At 42.2% G+C, this 21,945-nt stretch overlaps 1 long non-coding RNA gene across 1 annotated transcript in view; it reads right to left on the bottom strand.

Annotated features, from left to right (window-relative positions):
- Nucleotides 1–208: 208 nt before the first annotated feature.
- LOC124231450 (uncharacterized) overlaps nt 209–21,945 on the bottom strand; it is a 31,382-nt gene continuing 9,645 nt past the window's right edge. Inside the window, exons 3-4 of the long non-coding RNA XR_006886529.1 lie at nt 1,043–1,150; nt 209–316 (exon numbers count right to left, since the gene is read on the bottom strand). This is a non-coding gene — a long non-coding RNA (uncharacterized LOC124231450). The remainder of the gene's footprint in view (nt 317–1,042; nt 1,151–21,945) is intronic.

Here is a 21,945-nt window from a genome sequence, read left to right as displayed (position 1 = left end):
GAGAGGAAACGAAGCCAAAAAGAAAAGCAATTCACTTAAAAACGGAGGCAAGATTTGATAACATTTATACGTTTATGCATAGGTGTTTGAAATTTTTTAAATTTATAGGAAAAAGTATTGTTTTGTTTTCTTAAAAGGGAGAGGATGATTGGATAAGATTAATGAATTGTCACTTTATGAAGCACAGAGAATCTCATGATCTGATATCCTGACTTGCTAAGTTTCAATTGTGAGGGGAAAGGCTGAGGATTCGGTTGAAGTGTGTAGGTCTCAGACGACTTCTTCTAATATTGTGGTCTACAGGATTCCCTGGGCACTGTGGATAAGAGGGACTATGAATAAAAGACGAGGAGTAGAAAAGACAAAGAGGAAACTAAAGTTGGACCATTTTACCATTTTGCCTCGGGCCAGCTCAAGGCACAATTGTTTATATCAATTGCGGTTTATTCCCAAATGCTCGGGACTATCGCTTATAGACATGCATCATTACTATATCAATCCCGTGTGTCAGGAAAGAAAAGTATGTTACTTGAGTTATATATGTGATGCGTAAATCAAGAAATAGATGTCAGTAGAGTGAAATACTTATGGGAGCACCAGTCAAAATCTATTCCTATATTTCTATCTACAACTATGACAAAGAGAGAACAATCGACTAATAAGATGGGGTTTTGCCAGAAGTCTCTCACACATAAAAGTCTTCACACCTCCTGTTCAAGCATCTTTTTAAATCTTTCAGCTCTCTCTAATTTCAAGGGAAAAGAGACTTAAGTCAATTTTTCTATTACTAATAAAAATTTAATTACCAGAGGCAATAGTAATAATGGCATTAACTAAATGGGTGTAAAACAAGCTTTACTCGATGTGCGCTGTCTGATCATACACGATAGGGTTTCTTCTTCCTTGGATGTCCCAGAACTTAATACTCATCCAGACCCCTCCCTGTGTCCACACCCAGCAGCTTTTACTAGGAAAGGACTGGAGCAAAGGTGGTTAGGAAAGAGGAAGAAATGAGTACCCTCACCCAACCCAGACTGGTTACCATAATTTGGAGATGGCATGACGTTTGAGGCCTCTCTGATAGGATCCAGGCAGGTTAAGACTATCAACTTGGTAGCAAGGTACAAAATAGCAACATAGGAATATAATTCTGCAACAAAGAAAGGGAAGTTCATGTACTATTTTGAGCTACTTTTCTAGAATCAGAAAATGGTTTGGGTCCAGCCTAAATAGAATTCAGTTTCCGGTTGAACTTTGGGGCTCTAGCCTAAGCATTTTTGCATGTTTCATTTTGACTAATTTTCACACCATTTGAGTTGACCCAACACTACAAAATTATTTCTGTTTCATTTGACCTCCTAAACATTCTGTGGTTTGTTCTACTGAGGCAGGAAGATGAATTAACACAGCCACTGTCATCTGTGTATTACTTTAGTTTACAAAATGTCTCCTTACGATTTCTCTCCTTGGCACTCTCAATGGTCCTGGGAGGCGGCACCAGCAAAGCTGGGATTATTATTGTTATGCTAATTTAACAAATGGAGATACTGGGACTCAGAGGGAGAGTGGCTTGCCCGAGCGTACCCAGGCACTGAAAGCTTGACTGCCTTCCCAGTTCAGGTCTTCTAAGTTAACATTCGGTATTGGAATATGTACAGGGAAATGTGCATTTTTTATAAGCTCCTGGTGGGGGTGCCAACTAGTACAATGTTTCTGGAGGACAATTTGGCAATAGGTATCAAAAGTCTTAAAATATGTCTCAGTCATCTTGAGCTGCCATAACAAAATATCACGGATTGGGGAGCTTAAACAACAGAAATTTATTTCTCACAGTTCTGGAGGCTGGGAAGTCCAATATCAAGGTGCCAATCCAAATCCTGGTGAGATCTCGCTCCCCGGCTTGCAGACTGCTGCCTTCCCACTGTGCCCTCACATGGCAGAGAGAGAAAGATAGCTCCCTGGTGTCTCTTCCTAGAAGGACACTAATCCTATCTGATCAGAGCCCCATCCTTATGATCTCATTTTACAGTAGTTACTTTTACAAAGACCCTGTCTCCAAATATAGTCACATTAGGGGTTAGGTCTTCAACGTGGGAATTTCAGGGGCCACAAACATTCAGTCCATAACAACATGCATACCCTTTGAGCAAGTAATTCCTTTACTAGGAAATTAACTCAGGAAAGTAATTAAACCCATTTACCAAAATATATGTGGGGGCCAGCCCAGTGGCATAGCGGTTAAGTTCAGTGTGCTCTGCTTTGGTGGCCTGGGTTTATGGGTTTGGATCCCAGGTGCAGACCTACACCACCCATCAAGCTATGCTGTGGCAGCGATCTACGTACAAAATAAAGGAAAACTGGCACAGATGTTAGCTCAGGGCCAATCTTCCTCAACAACAAAAAACTATATATGTATAGGACGTTTCTTGCAGTGTTTGGGGGGTAAAATACCTTATATTTCTGAACTTCAGTTTACTCATATCCAAAAGGAGAGATAATAGTAATACATACTGCATAGAGCTGTTATGAATATTATGAAGATCCAGCACAGTACCTGGCAAATAATAGTTTCAATATCAGTTAAGATGTTTTCATTAGCCATTAACAGAATACTCAAAAAAATGGCTTCACCAATGGTTATTTATCCTCTCACATAACAAGAAGCCCAGAGGCAGGATTAGTTCATTCAGCAGCTCAATAAAGTCAGGACTTTTTATTAGCTTCCCTGTTGTTTGTCATAACTTTATTTCCTCATGGTCTCAAGATGGCTGCTGTAGCTCTACATACCACATTCCCACAAGACAACTTCCAAAGGTAGGTGGGGGTGGTGAAAGAGGAAAATCTTTCCCAGAAGGCCTCAGCAGACTTCCCTAGAACTAAGTCACATCCCTATCCTAAATCCTACTACAAAATTCTTCTCAGAGCTGGGGCAGCTGGCTGGGGCTAAAGGGAAACTAGTGGCAGTAGGCATTCTATTCCAAGTCTTGCAATACTGGACTCTCCTGCCAGAGGTGATGCTTCAAAGCTGCCTCATGTGGTTTTGCAGACTGTGATCCATGCAAGGACCCCAGACCAAGAGCAGTGGGTGGGGACCCAAACCCAGCTCAGCTCTGCTCTCCAAGTCATGACTCCATTGCTGAGCTCCATCTACCTAGAGAAAGAAGCACCTTTTTCTTCAGAAGGGCCACCTTTGGGCACCACCAAAAGGGCTTGCCAGTCCTGGACCACCCATAAGAAGGTGCCTCTTTCTAATTCATGTGGAGATTCCATATGGGCTACCTGTAACCCTGTCTAGCTTGATCCTAGAGACTGGGGGCTGGAATGAGCTTACAGATGAGAAACCAGGGAGATTCAAGGGCTCCCAGTGGTGGGAAGAAAAGGCCAGGAACTGGCAAGGACTGCCTAGGATCTACTTTTGCAGAATTATCTTTAGCAATATTTTAAAGAGAAAAATTTCTGTCTGTCCTAAAATGGAATCTCTTCCAAAAGAGTTAGAGTGCAGGGCCATCTGCATTCCAGCCAAGGGGTAGCTCTGGGCAGAACTCACCCTCTGTCCTATGCAGTGTGGGTAGATGATTTAAAGTGCTGTTTTTTTAAAAAAAAAAAAAAAAGATTGGCACCTGAGCTAACATCTGTTGCCAACCTTCCCTTTTCTTCTTCTTCTTCTCCCCAAAGCCCCCCAGTACATAGTTGTATATTCTAGCTGTAGGTCCTTCTGCTTGTGCTGTGTGGGACGCCGCCTCAGCATGGCTTGATGAGCGGTGCTAGGTCGGCACCCAGGATCCAAACCAGTGAAACCCTGGGCCACCAAAGCTGAGCACGCAGACTTAATCACTCGGCCAGGGTGCGGCCCCTAAAGCACTCTTGAACAGCACCACTCTTGCTCCCGCCCCGGCCCTTCTGCACTGAACTTCTAGAATAAGACCTATGAAAAGAACGTCCCCTAAAGTGAGCTTCTTATAGCTCTTCCCTGAGGACACTGTGGGGTTTCATGTCCCTTTACCTCTATATGTAATGTTTATTGCCACTGCCTGGAATCTCCTGCTTCTACCCAACTTCTCCTCCAGGTAAACAATTACTTGCTCCTTCCTCAAAGATCCCCTTGAACTTGAATGTCCTATAAATCATTAGTCACATTGCATAGAGATTATTAGTTTACAGGTATGACTCAACAACTAAGCAGGAAACTCCTCTTCTGGGCCAAAGACCTCATCCTTATCATTGCAGCTGTCAGCTCAGAGCTCCAGGAGCTCAATGGAAGGAGCGAGGATAAGAATGAAGGGCAGTATCAGACCTGTTGAAGGTTAATAATCAGCATGTCTTGGCGGAAGGGTGGAAGAGAAAGGAGGAACATCTGTAGAAGGATTGAGAAAGATCTGTCAGAAAGGCCTTCCTTAAGCATAATATCCCCGAGGACAAGCTCTTCTTCCAATGTGGGAGTCCTAGAGACAGAAAGCAAAAGATCAGGATGGTCCAGAGCCTAATCAGGGGGATACCTCGGTGAAAACCAAATGCCTCTCCTGGCATGAAAGGAGGCCACCAGTGCCAGCTTCTTCCCCTCTCTTTAGGAAACCTGCACTTCTCAGCGAGATAAAATCCTATCTGTGGCTCTCCAGCCCTCTTGCGTGGTCCTTCAATGGGACCCAGAGTTTGACTGGTTATTCACAAATGACTATGAAATGTACCTCGTGGGGGGTGAAGCTAGGCCCATGTGCCCCAGAGGATGGACCAGTGAGCCGCCAAGGCATGAAATGACTGCGGAAGGATGCCGTGTAGAAGACGGTAAACGCAGCAAGAGCACGTCCCCGTCGGTTAATAAGGATTAGCCGGAGGACGTGCTGTGGTTCATAGCAGACGTAGTTTTGGGGTGATGCTTCCTGGAGTGCTGTAATTAGAGATGGCCACACACACATTCTGTCGTTTAGGCAGGTCAACAAATACGCAGTCCTTTCCTGTGTGTGATTCCAAATACTCCCGGCTCAGGACAGTGTCAAGTTTCTACGCAGGACTGTTCTAATCCAGACAAGCTTACCCTTTGGGCAAGGAGGCTCTCAGATTCACGGTGTGTGCGTAAAGCTGGTCAGCACAGAGTGGAAAACAGCAAAGCTCGCCTCCACGTGGAGGACTTGCTTATTTTCAGTCCACTGCGCAATTGGAAATGAACTGACTACTGTGCGCCTCCCAACATAGACCACATCCCATGGGGTGGGAAGAAGTGAATGCATTTGAAAGTGTGGACAGAAGTGTTTTCTGCCGGGACAGCAATAGTTTAAATGTAAACCATAGCTCTTGCTGAGAGGAGAAATGGAGAATATTTCTGAAAGGAGAACAGAAAGAACCTTGAGGAAAAAAATTGTCTGTTGTTTTTCAAGGGTCATCTGGGGTGGTACTGATACCGCTGGCCCAAGGACCACCCTTTGAATAGCAGGGCCCTAGAAGACAAAGGCCTGAGACTGGTTTGCAAGAAAATGTGTATCCAGAAGAAAAAATGTAAACAGCATCATGGCAGGAGTTTGTGTTGATGGCAACTCAGCACCGTGGGCCAGAGGGTGAGATAGCCAGAAAGGATGAGAACGGGATGGCCGCTTTGGAGTAACTTGCTACATAGCAATAAATATCTAATGCAGAGGAATTTGGCAAAGCTTCCTAAGAGACATGTACAGAAATATCCTCCTTACCTTGATTTTGTCACATGACCCATGGAACTCAGAGTCAGTTACTAAGAAAGCAGGCAAGAGAGAATTGTGGAGCTGTTTTGTGTCAAAAACCAACCTAAGAAATGAAGAAAGTGCAAAATGCAGAGCCCATCCCCTACCTAGTCAATGCCAGGCTAACTGTGGGAGGTGGCCCCAGCAACACAATGCTGACGCCACCAGACCAGGCCCCCCTCCACTCCCTAGACCTCTCACTGGTCTGAGTGGGGACGGGTGTCAAGGCCACCATAAAATCAATGGAGATGCTACAAGCCATCAAGGGTGTTCTTTGGGTCCATTTTCCTCCCAGATGTCTAATTGTGAGTGCTCTTGGAGGCACTAGGAATCCAGGGTGGCCCAAACCACGTGTTCTGGCTCCCTTCCCCCAGAGAGTGGTGCAGATTTGCAGGGAAGAGGCAGTGGTGGAGAATGGGGATTGATTCAAGGTGGAGGCAGTTTAAGATTTTGCTAGAAAGACCTTGCAACATACTAAACTGTGTTGAATCTGCTCCCCAGGTGTCTGGACAATGACTGTGTTCTGAGATGAGTCAGGCTTCTTTCACTTGCAGAGCTGTTCTGTTCAAGTAAACAGTTGTATAATTAAGATGATTTTAGCTGCAAGTAACCAAAATCCCAACTCAAAGAACTAAAACAATAAGAAAATGTACTGTCTTGGGTACTAGGAAGAGCTGAGGTAGGGTAGCTCCAGGGTTGATTAACTCAGTGGCTTCCTGACTTCATCAGAGACCCAGTGTATTAGGCAGGGTTCTCCAGAGAAACAGAACCAACAGGATTTATATGGATCTATAGAAAGAGATTTATTATAAGAGATTAGCTCATGTAATTATAGAGGCTAAGAGGTCCCACTATCTGCCATCTACAAACTGGAGGCCCAGGGAAGCTGGCGTTGTGGTTCCAGTTCAAACCCAAACACCTGAGGACCAGGGAGACAATGATAAGTCCCAAACTGAGACTGAAGGCCCAGGAAGCAGGAGCACTCATGTCTGAGGACAGGAGAAGGTGGATGTACCAGCTCAGGCAAGAGAGCAAACTCACCCTTTCCCCACTTTTGTTCTATTCGGGCCCTCAATGTATTGGATGATGCCCACCCGCATTGGGGAGGGTGACCTTCTTTACTCAATCTACAGATTCAAGTGCTACTCTCTTCTGGAAACATCCTCACAGACACACTCAGAAATAGTGTTTATTTCTGAGCTATCTAGCCATCCCTAAACCCAGCCAAGTTGACATATAAAATTAACCATCACACCCAGGTTCTTTGCTTCTTTAAGCTCTGCTATTCTCATTGTTAAATTTATCTTTAAGTTGATTCCTCCCATGGTCACAAAATGATAGTAGCAGTTCCAGAAGTCATAGCTAGATATGACAAGTCAACGTAAAGAAGAAAATGTCTACTCTTGTATGTCTCTCTTAGGAATTTTTGCCATATTCCTCTGTATCAGATATCTATTGCTGTGTAAAAAACATCACTCCAAAACTTGGCAGTTAACGAAGGGATTGGCACACTTTCCATCTGACAAGGGCCAAATAATAAATATCTCCAGCTTCAAAGGTCATGTGGTCTCTGTCACAATTACTCAACCCTGCCATTGTAGTGGGAAAGCAGCCATAGACAATAGGTAAATCAATGGACATGGCTGTGTTCCAATATAACTTTATTCGTAAAAACAGACAGCAGGCTGGATTTGGCCTTCAATCTATAGCTTGCCAATACTGGGCTTAAAACAACAAACATCTGTTACCTCACAGTATTTCTGTGGGTCAGGAATCTGGGAACAGCTTAGCTGGGTGGTTCTGGCTCAGAGGCTCTCATGAGGGTGCAGTCAATCTGTGGGCTGGGGCAGCAGTCCTCTGAAGGCTTGACCAAACCTGAAGGATCTGCTTGCAAGACAGCTCCCTCATATGGCTGTTAGCAAGAGTCCTCACTTCCTCATTACATGGACCTCTCCATAGGGTTGCATAAGTGTCCTCACAACATGGCAGCTGGCTTCCCCCAGAATGTGTGGTCCAAGAGAGAGTAGGTAAGAAGCCATGATCTCTTTTATGACCTAGTCACACATATCCTGCCATACTCTGTTTGTTGGAATTGACTCATTTGTCCAGCCCACATTCAAGAGGAGAGGAATTAGTCTCCCCCTTTTGAAGGGTGAAAAGATGAAAACAAGAAGATGATGGCATCAAACCAGTCTTGATGTCTTGGCCAAACATGTGATCCATTTCTAATAACTGAGATCCAGCCTTATTCCTGAAGCCTGTTTCCACCATGTACTTAATTTCTCTGTTCCTTGGGTCTCAGTTAATTGATCTGACACTCTCAAGACTCTTTTTTACAAGTGCTACTGGGAAATCACAGGTCTGCCACACATGGTTATACAGTTTGTATGCCATCTAAGAGGCCCAGATAAGACGGGAAGTAGCGGCTGAAATCTAGCCTGCCCTCAGCTCATCCAGCCTTGTTCCCTGAGGAAGGAGACAATTTTTGTCATTCTTTTGCCCAGAGGAGGCAGCTCTGCAGGGATCCACATAAGGTGACTTATGTGCCAGTGATGACCCCGGGATGTTGATTGTTGGAATGATTTACCCCCAATCTTGGTATATTTGGTGGTCATTCCAGACTTTTGAGATTTATTTGGGTCCTAACTCTGACATCTACCACATTCTCCACCTCTCCATCACTTTCTCTGCCAGTGGGGTGCACACAGCCCAAGAGTGCATAAGATAGTCCTTCGGAGTTCAGGTAAAAAATAGCAGAACTTCTATTTTTAGTTTGGTTTTTTTTTCATCCAAAGCAAGAAAGGAATTAAGCCTTACTATTAGTTAATAAATTAGTGCTGGTCGATGTTTATATTTATAAGCAAATGTACATATATTGAGATAAATGCTCAGAAGTTTTTACAGATGCATGATCAAGAAATATTAGAGACTGGGGCTGGCCCCGTGGCCGAGTGGTTGAGTTCGCCCGCTCCGCTGCAGGCGGCCCAGTGTTTCGTTGGTTCGAATCCTGGGCGCGGACATGGCACTGCTCATCAAACCACGCTGAGGCAGCGTCCCATATGCCACAACTAGAAGAACCCACAACGAAGAATACACAACTATGTACCGGGGGGCTTTGGGGAGAAAAAGGAAAAAATAAAATCTTTAAAAAAATAAAAAAAAAAATAAAAAAAAAAAGAAATATTAGAGACTGTTGTTTTATATCATCATCTAAGTCACTGATACAAATTTTGAATGAGGCCAGGCTGAGAACAGAACCCACAGATGAACACTGATCTAATAAGCTGTCTGAGTACCATTACCATCTGACCCAGCCCCTAGCCCAAATCAACCGCATGTAACACATACTCCATGCTAGGCAGCCTCTCAGATGGTCTCCAGTGATCCTGCCTCCTGCTTTTCACACCCATATAAAGGACATTTTGCATGACGCATCATGAAGCTTTATAAAATCCTGAGCCAGAGATATCCGGCTAAGCCGCACCAGGATTCCTGACCCACAGAAACTGTGAGATAAGAAATACGTGCTGTTTGAAGCTGCTAAATTTGGGAGTTATTTGTAACACAGCAATAGATAACTGGTCTATTCTTCTAAGCAATGAGTAACAGATACCTCTAAACTTGCAACAACACTGCAACCTAGATACTATCGTCCTCAACTTACAGATGAGGAAACAGAGGCTCAGAGTATTTAAACGACTTTCCCAAGTTTGGGACAGCTAGTAAATGACAGGATTAGAATTTCAAATCGAATCTAGCTCCAAAGTCCACACTCTTTTCCACTAACAATAAGTTATTCCCTTATCTAGCTATATGACCTTGGGCAAGTGACTTCAACCTCTTGGCAGTCAGTTTCCTCATCAGTAAAATTAGGGACTGAAACAAATTATTCATCTCTAATATTATAAAATTACATACCCCTCCTCTGCTTTATTTATAGTCTAAGAAGCAAATTTAAAGCAGGAATGTTGGGGGGCCAAAGATTTGAAGATCATTTGATTTAGCTGAAGAAATGCATCAAAGTCCAAAACTGGAGGCTTGTGAATCTCCCTTGTTTACGTAGCTGATGCCAACAGCTTCCTATAAGTCCCGGTGCTGCCACTCAGAGGATAAAAGGGGGACAAGGCAGAAAGTGAAATACCATATGATTTCACCCATAAATAGAAGATAAAAACAACAAACAAACACATAGAGGCAGAGATTGGATTGGTGGTTACCAATGATTCCCACATGCGTATGGTGATGGATGGTAGTTAGTCTTTGGGTGGTGAACATGATGTAATCTACAAAGAAAATGAAATATAATGATGTACACCTGAAATTTATATAATGTTATAAACCAATATTACCACAATAAAAAATAAATTAAAAATTTTTTAAAAACCAAAATGGAGGACAAGGTCTATTTCTAGGAGGAAACAAAGAAGAGACCTCTAGTCTACTCTGCCCATTCCCCAGCTGCAAAGAAGGTAATAAAAGTAATAAAATTTAATTTTGCTGCAACTCAGTATATACTCTTAACACATCTATGTGACAGATGGATTGTGTGGAGCAATGCAGGCAAAGAGGTAGCACAGTGTCAGAGGGACCCCATGACCAACACTGTGATCATTGTGGATGCATTCAGCCATATAAGATGTTGTCTTACTTTCCTATGCTTTATCATCGTCACTGGCTTTCTGTGTGTTTGCTGTTTTGAATCTTTCAACCCCTTGAAATGTGCCTTCAAAAGCTCTAGTATTTTAAGCTACACCTCAAACCCAAAAAAGTGGAAACTGTTGCCCTAAACTCTAGGACAATGGCCTGACATGATCTGCTAGGGGACCCTTTCAGGACAACTCATGTCAAAACTCTACCTGCCACTTTGGTATCTTTGGGAGTTAAAGAAATAGAGACCTTCAACTTTAACCTGGTGAGGAGACTGCTGTACTTATAACTGAGGATGCAAAGTCCAGATAAATAACCAGATAAGGTAGATAAAAATACAGAGTTCCTTCCTCCTCAATGGAAAGAAGCCCAATAGCAAATCTCTTTTAGAGTTTAATAATGTTTGGCAAGGCGATCTAGCTGGAAGCTTATGGACTTTGTTATCTAATCATTCATTCATTCATTTCTTTAACAGATCTGCCCCTTACTAGCTAGGTGAACACAGACAAGTTATGTGCCTTCTCTGAGCCTTAATTTCCATCTTTGTAAAAAGAAGGGAATTATAGTACCTCCCTTGTGTATTATTGTGGAGATTAAAGAAGATAGTTTATTTCAAAGAAGAGCACACTGTGGTGCAAATAGTAGGAATTCAATGAATGTTCGATTTCCTTCTTTTGCATTCCTTCTCTTTTTCCTTAAGAAATTTACATTTGGTCTATGTTTTTAAACGATCCCCCTGGCTCATCTATGGAGACTATATATAAATGGAAAGAACAGAAGCAAGGAGGTGGGTCAGGAGGCTGTTGCAGTTGTCCAGATGGGAGATAATAATGGCTCAGACTCAGAGGGTAGCAATGGAAAAGAAGAGAAGTGGGTAGATTGAGGATGTTTTAAAGTAGTAGTTGACAAGACTTACTGTGGAACATGGGGAGAGAGAAAAAACTCTTGTTAGAATTATTTAGCTCATTTCATCCCAAAGAAAGGGAACTTGATCCATCAATGTTGTCTAGATTAGCATTGTCCAATACAACTTTCAGTGATGATGGAAATGTTCTATATAGGTGCTGTCCAACATGGTAGACACTAGCCATATGTACCCACTGAACACTTCAAGTGTGGCTAGTGTGACTAAGGAACTGATTTTTTATTTAATTTTACTTAAATGTATATAGCTACTAGATTGGACAGCACAAGTCTAGGTAATATACCCGCTAGAGGTTTTCCCCTATATTCCCTTAATTATACAGACATGACAATTTACAGAACTTCCAATTTGTTTTCACATACATTCTTATGATCTTGTCCAATCTTAACTGCTTGACCAGTTTCTGTTACTTGAGCTAAAACCTGAAAAAATTTGCTAAGACTCTTCTACTTCTATTAATCCTAATATTATAACATTAATGGGTAACCCATTTTGTCCAACGGTAAATATCATGTAAATTATATCCTTGCGTGATTTAATTAAGTTGGAATATTGCTCCTCTGCCTAATTTATGTGAAATCAATTGTAGTGGTAACTACAGATCATATCACTTAACCATAATGCCCAAAGGAGAAATGATTAATTTCAAAAGGACTCAGAAGGAAGGCTATGACCTAAACAAACCAGTAATAAATCTGACTGTCTTCTAGCCTAAGAACTGAAGTTGTCATTGCACACAGGTACTTAGCAGGCATCTCAAGGTCGACTTAGGGGGAATTTCAGTGGTGATATTAAAATTAAAAATAAATTTTAATTATTTTCTATCTCATATTTGTTGCACAATATTAATATTTCCAATTTATAAGGGCCCTTTTTTCTTTTCTTCCTTTATCTTCTTTTCTCATTTTCCTTAGGTGAGCTCCAAATATGTCCAGCTACCATGTAGTCCACATATACCTCAACAATGTATTCAAACCCAAACTTATCATCCAAGCTACATTTAGGGAAAAGTTCAAGGTCTTACTGTGGTACACATACTCCCCCTATCTTTCTACTAGATACTCGATACTAGATACTTGTAGTGAATATTTTTTGGTTCTGTCTGTCCAGCATCACTTTGCCCCTGTTTTCTGATAACCGCAACTCCCTCCTCCCTAAGGTAATGTCCCTTGCCCCTACCTGTGATTTTGATGGGACAGCCAATCACAGTACTCCTCCATCCCCCAGCCACAATCATTGGCCTGGAATGGTACATGATGCAATCAGAATTCTTACCTGGGATTTTATACGCATCCTGGAAGAAAGGAGACCTCACTTTCCTTTGTAGCTAAACCAAGATGCTGTAAATCTTGAGCTGCCTCCAGTCATGCCCTATCATTTCCCAGCCATATGGAGGAAGCGCCTCCGAACTGGAAGAGAGTAAGACTGGCACATAGAGGAAAGTAGAGGAGAGTAAGAGAGCAAAGAGGCAGACCTGATGATCTCATTTCACTCCCCCGAGTCCAGCTCTACTCGTGGACTTCAATCAGCTATCAATTTCCCTTTTATACTTAAGCTCTGCGAGTTGGGCTTCTGCCACCTGTAACCAAATGTGTCCTGTTGAATATAGTACCTCTCATAAGGAGCCACACGCTCCTTCACTCTCCATGCTCCAGCCATACTCGAACATTCTCTCTGGTCACTGTGCTCTTTCATCACTGGGCCTTTGGACATATCATCCCTCTGTCTGGAGCCCTTGCCTTCAGATCTCAGCTTAAACTTCATTTTCTTTAGGAGGGCCTCCCTGGCTTTTAGATGAAGTAAACTCACCTGCTGTCAGCTCCCGTGACACCCTCTGCTTCCTAACATAACACTTACCTAGTTTATCATCGTATCTTTGATACCTGTCTTCATGACTAGACTCCAGGCTCCGTGAGGCCAGGGCCTGTGTCTCTTTTTCACTGAGTATTCCCCAGTACCTAGAATCAGGCTTGGCCCAGAGTAGGCACCTAATGAATATTTTGAATGAACAAATAAATGAGTGGTGTTTTCTCATACTTTCTCATTTGAAACTGACACAAATCTATCAGTATTGTCAATATATTATCAAAGCATAGTGTACGTTTTCATCCTCACTTTTTAACAGATAGAATCAAGTTGGTAGACATTAAGTTCTCCAAATCCCACACCTCAGAATGCCAATTTCTAGGCTAGAACTGTGATATTTTGACTCCTAATCCAGCTCACTTGTCACTCTAGACATCTACTTCCAAAAATATGTTTTCATACAGAAAAATTATAAACTCCTCAGGTGCAGCCTGGGTTGAGCACCACTGTTCTAAAATCATCTGATTTTTTTTATCTTAGAAACAGCTGATGCCACCAACTGGTATCACTCTAATTGTTTTGTGTGTCTCTATATTCATTCTAATTCTTTTAACAAAATTGTTAGTTTCTTGAAACCTTGGTCTTGCTACTCAAATTGTGGTCCCTGGACCAGCAGAATTCACATTACATCAGAGCTTTTTGGAAATGCAGAATCTCAGACCTATTGAATTAGAAACTGCATTTTAACAAGATCCCCAGGCAATGCCATTGTACAGCCAAGGCTGAGAACCATTGCTCTGGAGTAGTCGGTCACACCGGATAGCTTTGTACCATAACATTTATCTTCACAGCGCGTGGGTTGAGGGGAGACTGTAGGTGAAGGAAAATACTTAAGACCAGCTGTGAACAATCAGGTCTCAAGGTGGTCAATCAGGACAATGAGACAAACTGAGAGTGACAACCAAGCGTTTATTCACTTCCTACGACAGTGAAAACAAGGAGTAAAAGAGAAAAGCTCCAGCTCCCCTCTGTCCCGTTTTTCCTCCATGGAACAGCACAGGTGAGGATCAGATGACATGCAGAACAGAAGGAGGCATCAACTCCGGAGCAAAAGGAGCCCCGAAACAAAAGGCTCCTGCCTCTTTATGGCTCCCATTGGCTGTGGAGAGGGGGAGGGGGAGGGCTAGGAATGGAAAAGTGAGTCAAGTGAAGAGAAGTGTCTTAGCTAAGGTCCCCAGAAAAGAGGCCTCAGAATGGAGGCACCTGGGCTAAGAAGGCAGCTATGCATATGGGCATAGGGGATGGGGACCTGAGTCCTTGAACGCAACTCCCTCCAGAAAACCTCTAGCCTTGCACAAAGGCTGGAGTGGGAAAGGCAACCTCTCTTCCTGAGGGCTACCAGGAAAAGCCTTGTAATTGCCTATAATCACACATATCACACAAAGAATTTGGGCCTAGGGCCAGACTCCTCTACTAGCTGGTACAAACTTTGCACCATTTAACAAGTAAAGACACTAGTTTGCTCAGTAGGTTAAGGAAAGCAGCCTATGAAATCAAGCAATGCATATTGATGGAATTGTCTCCAGCAATGGTTCTCAAGGTGTGGTCCCTGGTCTAGCAACATCGGCATCACCTGGGAACTCCCTAGAAATGCAAATTCTTGGACCCCACCCTGGACCTTCTAAATCAGAAAACGTGGGGCTGGGGCCCAGCCATTTGTAGTTTCACAAGCCCCCCAGGTGACTATGATGCATGCTAAAGTTTGAGAAGCACTGCTCTAGAGGAGGGTTTCTCAGACTCAGCATTATTGACATTTTAGGAGAGACCATTCTTTGTTGGGAGCTACCCTGTGCGTTGTAGGATGTTTAGATGAGTCTCTGGCCTCTACCGACTAGATTCCAGCATCCTCCTAAGGTGACACATCACAATATCTGCAGACACTGCTAAATATCCCCTGAGGAGACAAAATTGCCCCTAGTTGAGAAGCAGTGCCCTAGAGTAGTAACTATGGCCTAGGCCGGTCCTAGCTTAAATCACGATATATACACAATCTGTCCATAACATATGCACTCCAGTGTTCACAGATATGTGACAATATGACATAAGCTAAGGTTTGAATAGTTTATAGTTTACGAAGCCCTTTCACATATATGTCATTTCTTCCTCATTAATTCTCCGAGGAAGGTAATTAATATCATTCTCATATTACTGGTAAGGAAACTGAAAGGCCTAGAGGCTCTCGATGTGCCCAAGGTCACTGCCTGCCAAGTGGCAGAGCTGGAACTCAAACCCAGATCTTTCTTTTTCATAAATAATAAGAATTATCTTATCAAATGGATTACGCAGAGGATATGTGTAGCCTTGAATAATATCATTGCTCTGACAACAAATTCAATATTAGCTCAGAAGTAACGGTTGTAGGAATACTTAAAGACTGTTCGATATGAAAAATGTGTTGTGTATCCAAGATTAGGGTAAACCTATTCATAGATGTTGGCATGAGCCATTATTCGGAAATAAAAGCTTCATGACAGTTATGGTGAGCCTTAGTCAAAGATGTCAGGGAGATTTGGACTCAAGTCAGAGAAGTTAAAAACAGCACAGCTAAAAAATTCAGGAATAGGGGCCGGCCCCGTGGCCGAGTGATTAAGTTTGCGCACTCCGCTTTGGTGGCCCAGGGTTTTGCCAGTTTGGATCCTGGGTGCGGACATGACACCACTCATCAGGCCATGCTGAGGTGGCATCCCACATGCCACAACTAGAAGGACCCACAACTAAAAATACACAACTATGTACCAGGGGGCTTTGGGGAGAAAAAGGAAAAATAAAATCTTTAAAAAAAAAAAATTTAGGAATAGTCTTTCTCCTCTAAACCACAGACCCTGATGAGAAAGTGAAACAGAATCAGAATCATTGACTGAATGACCCAAGAACACCACAGAGCCATTGTCCCCTTCTGACCCAGGTCCCTGTAGAATGAAGTGCTGCCCAACCAGCATTAGGCTCCTGGGGAGAAGTGTGCAAAAAATCTGCACAGCCCACAACTTCCAGGGAGTGGATGCAATCCTCATGCAGAGGTGAGCTGGGGATTTCCAGGGGCACAGTAATAGACTTTGGCTCCTGCCTGAGCATCCAATCGCCAGCAGCCAACTCACTGACCTTTGGATGGTCCTCCGACATGGCCAAACTTGTTGCAGAGCATAAAACCGAAATGCTAAATAAAGATCAAGGCCAAATCAAAGTCAGGATGAGACAAATGACCCCAAACAAACCTTTTGATGTCAGTTCTTTTTTGCCCTGAGAGGAATTTGAAACCTCTTGCCTCTTCTTCAGAGAGGATCGCTAATGGTCCTATAAACTGGAGTTTAAATACAGAAACCTTTCTAATCAGAGGAAAGAGCACTGGGCTTGGAGTCAGAAGGCCTGGGTTCTGGTACTGGATTCTCAGTGGAGAAACCACTCAGCATCCATTGGTTTCAGGTTTGGTTTTGGGTTTTTTCCCGCGAAACAGAGAGATCTGATTACAGGAATTGTAGGATCTCTTCTACCTGTAGAATTCTACTCTTTTTTTTTTCTGAGGAAGATTAGCCCTGAGATAACATCTGCAAATCCTCCTCTTTTTGCTGAGGAAGACTGGCCCTGAGATAACATCCGTGCCCATCTTCCTCTACTTTATATATGGGACTCCTACCACAGCATGGCGTACCAAGCAGTGCCATGTCTGCACCCGGGATCCAAACCAGCAAACCCCGGGCTGCCGAGAAGTGGAAGGTGCACACTTAACCGCTGTGCCACCGGGCCGGCCCCTAGAATTCTAGTCTTCACAAACATCCTAAACTTGCAGTTAATACACCCACAACTTGGGATACACCATGCATACAGTTAAAGAAGCTGCGACTTGGAGTGAGGACAACAGCGTGAATCCCTGCTCTGCTGTTTTCTAGCTAGGCCACAATGAACAACTCCCTAACCCTCCCTATCCTCAGTTACCTCATCTTTAAAATAGAGTGACAATAACAGTACCTAACTCAGAGGGTAATTGTGACTATTAGATGGAATCATATGGACAAACAATTAGCACACACTCCTTGGCACACAGGAAGTATGCAATAGATGATAGTTATCGTCATGTATTTGAAAAATGGACATTCAGAAAAATAAAATTGAAGGCTCTGATTAAAATCTGTACTTCATATGTGATAGAATTAGAGTCACTTAAAAACTGACTAGCTAAGAAATATTATTTACATTTTATTAAAAAGATCTCAGAACTGGTAGATGACAGTCTCTCAAAGGAAAGCAGGCCATTTCTCAGGTTTCCTGCATGATCCAAATTAGTAGATAATTAGACATAAAGGGCCCTTACATACATAGCACCATTTTGTAATATACTGTTTTCTGCTAGTTTAGTTAGGGATGGGGAAATTGTGAATGAAAGAAAGACAGTATAGAGCCGTGCTGTCCAATTCAGTAGACACGGTCACATGTGGCTGTTGAGGGGTTGAAAGTGGTCAGCCCAAGTTGCAGTGTGCCATACATGTAAAATCTACATGGGGTTTCGAAGACTTGGTACCAAAAAAGGAATGTAAAATATCTCATTAATATTTTAATATTGGTTATATATTAAAATGATAGTAATTGGATAAATTGGAGTAAATAAAATATGTTTAAAAATTTATTTCACTGTTTCTTTTCACTTTTTTAATGTGACTACTAAAAACTTTTAAATTACGCATGCAACTTGCATTATATCTCTATTGGACAACACTGGTGTAGAAGGAAGGGAAGAATACACACACACACACACACACACACACACACACACAGAGTGAGAGGAAAAGGAAGCCCCAAGGAGACAGCAAATTGAAAAAACATCAGCTCATGAGGGAGGACACAGGCTTGTCAATCCTAGCTCCGTGTAAAGAAAGGAAGGCATCAAGATTAATTTTCCTCTTAGCAAAGCAGCTAAAAGAGACGGCACCCCCTCATTCTCAATGTCTTTTACATATTCCACTGTGCAACATTTGGCAGAATAAAGAAACGAGAAGTTGTAGCTCCTTCACCTCTTTTCATTGGTTAACAGTTTTTAATCTTATAGAACAACTTGCCCTCTTTCGGTAAATGGTCGGAAAGACCTAAATTAAGGAAAGTGCACCCTCTGCTGGCTACTTAGTAATATTTCAAAAGACAAATAGGCACAGTGAAGGAAGAGAGTCTGTAAAAATAATGAATGTAGAATGAATAAATGAACGAGTGAGTTACATTTCACATTACTGCATATACAGCTTTAACCGTGGACTCAATAATGATGGAAAGAAAGACAAAAACAGGTTTCCTAACACGGAAATTATTATTAGATTGTGTCAACATTTTCTTCTTTTCTTCCCTCCTGACTGCTTTCTCTCCTTCCTTCCCTCCTTCCTCTCTTCTTTCCTTCTCTCCTTCCTTCTTCACTTTCTTCTTTCCTCCCTCCTTGCTTCCTTTTCTCCTGCCCTCTTTCCTTCCCTCTTTCTTTCCTTCTTTCTCTCCTTCCTTTCCTTTTCTCCTTCCCTCCTTCCTTTCTTCTATCCATATTTTTCTTTCTTTCATCCTTTGAACAGCTCAGACACACTTTTTTTTAATAAATCCTATGTAATGACAGAAGGCACAAGGTCAAATTCAGCTTAGAGATTTATGCTGCTTATTTCTATACAATGTCTTTATGAGGTCAACACTTTGTTCACGTGTCTAAGCCCACCCTGCCAGACAAGGTCAAGAAATGATAAGACCACAAATGTTCACCAGCTGCAAACTTAGCAGCATCAAGTGCATAATGATAAGCAGCCCCCAACTTAGGAAAGGGCTGTCTTCCCAGAGGCTGTTTATATGCTGGTTGTTTAGAATGGGGAATCTTTCTCATTCGCTCCTGGGCCACTTTTTAAATATACAAATACATGTTAACCTGTTATGTATCTGAGACAGACTACTAATGACCCCATTATTTCTACTGTATCAAACAATAACATTTAACAGTATTTTTATGGGAAAAGATACATCAAAGGCCCAACTTGGGATCTGAGGAGGATCTTTCCAAAAGCAGTATGAGGGGCCTTCCTCAGCTTCTTGATTTAGGGAGGAGAGGTGTGTCTGGGAGACCCATGCCAGATACCCCCAGCACCGGTAACTTATTAGCTCCCTGTGTTGCAAAAAAGGAAAATAACGCACTGGGACAGTCACACCCAAAGATTTCCAAAGTGCAGAAGACGGAAATAAAAGAAAATGATCATCATGAGATCAGAAAAAGCAAGAACACAAAATGTGGACTATCCCTACCTTCTTCAACACACACACACTCACACACACACACTTTTCCTTGTATCATCAAAAGTGCTCATTTCACAAACTGATCAATTGTAGGCTAAGACTGCCTATAATGATCATAATAACTGGGCTTCAATAGCCTCAAGAAATACAACGTTAGTGTTATGGAATATATTTCCTATTAGCATTTTTATTATTTGCAGCATAATTTATTTTAAAACCAATTTAATTCCTTTTAAACTATCAAATAAAACTAGCATGCTTAAATTAAACTTTGCAGGGTGTGAAATAACTTAAGGAGAGCTTATGAGAGGGAGGTTACAGGAACCCAGAAATTATGCTTATCACTCACATACAATTCAAAACATGATGAAAATGTAATGCAAGCCTGCAAAATTGTATGCTTTCTGTCAAATATGGATTACATGTTTTAAAATAAACACTAGCAGGAGACCACAACAAAAAGTGATAGCATTTATTATTTGCTGTTTCATATGCTTATATTTAAACTCCTTAATCAAAAACATTTGGAACAGCCTAAATTGTGCCTCTTTAAGTTTCACTTCTCATAGTTAAATTGGTGAAAAAAATAAAAGCATCTATCTTGATCAGAGTTATTAGAACATAAGTGAAATATTTTCACAGCTCTGCTCTCTCTGGAGTGCACAGTCTTGAAATTCAGCACTTTTGAGAAATACAGCCACTATTTAATGCATAGTGGTTCAATAAAGAAGCTCTTACCCACTCAATTAGCTTAGTAGATTAAAACACAACCAGAATTCCCCCCTTGGGCATCTAAGTTTAGTTTTCAGCTATTACCTATATGTGAGTCCAGGTTTGATGTAAGAGCTCTCTTTATCAGTGTCTTATAGCATGGTGGTTAAGAAAACGGGCTTTGGGAGTTAAGCCTGGATAAACACTACATAAGCTTTTAGGAACTGTGCGGCCTAAAACAGACAATTTAAGCTCTCTATGCTTCGGGTTCCTGATCCAAAAACTGGGGTTCATTCATTTACTCAATACCCCTTGCCCCGTGCCAAGCACTGTTTTAAAATGTAGGGACATAATAATAACAGACACATTTGGTCCATTCTCAGGAAGATTACATTCCAATTGGTGGGAATAATTTTTAAAATCGATTAACATGAAAAACTTTAAGGAGTATTAGACGTTATGGTGAAACAAAACAGGGTGATGGGAAAGAGGTATTGAGGAGGTTCTTTAAACAGAGTTGTCAAGGAAACCTTCTCTGGGGAGGTGAGAGGTAATCTGGGCCTGAATGACACGGAAGAGTCATCCATGCTAAGGTCTCGGAGAAAGGTGGTCTAGGCAGAGTGAGCAACTGGTGGAAAAGCTCTAAGGAGAGAATGAGCTTGGCAGGTTCCAAGAATAAAATGAAGACCCATGCGACTGCAGCTGAGGGAGTGGAAAAGAAGATAGATGACAGATAGGGACTAGATCATGCTGGGCCTTAGAGACCCTGGTATAGAGTTTGGTTTTTATTATAAGTCCAATGTGAATTCATTAGAGGATTTTCATCAGGATGGTTGTAAAGATGAAATGAGATAACATACGCAAAGGGCTTAGACAACACATGGCACAGAGGGAGCACTCAACCAGAGGTGACGTTGTCATCATCATCGTTATACGATAAACTCTGACATACAATACTATAAGTGAGTTCCAAAATGTTCATTCCTATAAAATTCAGGGTCAAGTTATCACAAAATTAACGAAGAACAGGGTCTGAGTAGAAGATGGGAGTCAACTGCCCATCAGCATAAAGCCAAGTTCTCACTATTGTGGGGCATGTTTTACTGTATTGTCTTACTTATCATCATCATCATCAGTTAAACTGAAGTCAAATCTTAGGCCAGCATTGTTCGCTATTCTTAATTTTTGCCATGTGAAGTGACACAACAACCTGCCTACGGTGCAGTGAATCTGAAGGAGCAATCCTAAATGCTGTGGTCACTATGAAATGACATAAGCACCCCTTCATTTGCCCTGGAGCATCATCAGGTAAGTGGACTTTCTATCTCCAAGGCTTTGGTGAGAATCCTTCCACCCACTTCCCAGAGCTGGAGGGCAGCAAACACTTACTGGGCTGGGAACATCAAGAAGTCCTTTTTTTTTTTTTTTTTGGAGGAAGATTATCCCTGAGCTAACTATTGCCAGCCCTCCTCTTTTCGCTGAGGAAGACTGGCCCTGAGCTAACATCCGTGCCCATCTTCCTCTACTTTATATGTGGGATGCCTACCACAGCATGGCGTGCCAAGTGGTGCCATGTCCGCACCCGGGATCCGAACCAGTGAACCCGGGGCCACCAAGAAGCGGAACATGCGCACTTAACCACTGCGCCACCGGGCTGGCCCCCAAGAAGTCCATTTCAAGCTGGAACTCACATGGGTGCGTCAAGGGTTTTGTTCCTGGCCACACTTGATCATCTGTGCCTTCTCTTTCTGTGAGAACACCATATAAAGCAATCCTTACTCCATGGATCATTTAGTTTACTAAATCATGGTTTATTTTTTCCTCAGGATATCACATGCTATTTTA

Source organism: Equus quagga, chromosome 21 (genome assembly GCF_021613505.1).
Source record: "Equus quagga isolate Etosha38 chromosome 21, UCLA_HA_Equagga_1.0, whole genome shotgun sequence".
Classification (NCBI taxonomy): domain Eukaryota; kingdom Metazoa; phylum Chordata; class Mammalia; order Perissodactyla; family Equidae; genus Equus; species Equus quagga.
The sequence above is the reverse complement of the archived record's forward strand: the minus strand, read 5'-3'. Positions and strand labels throughout refer to the sequence as shown.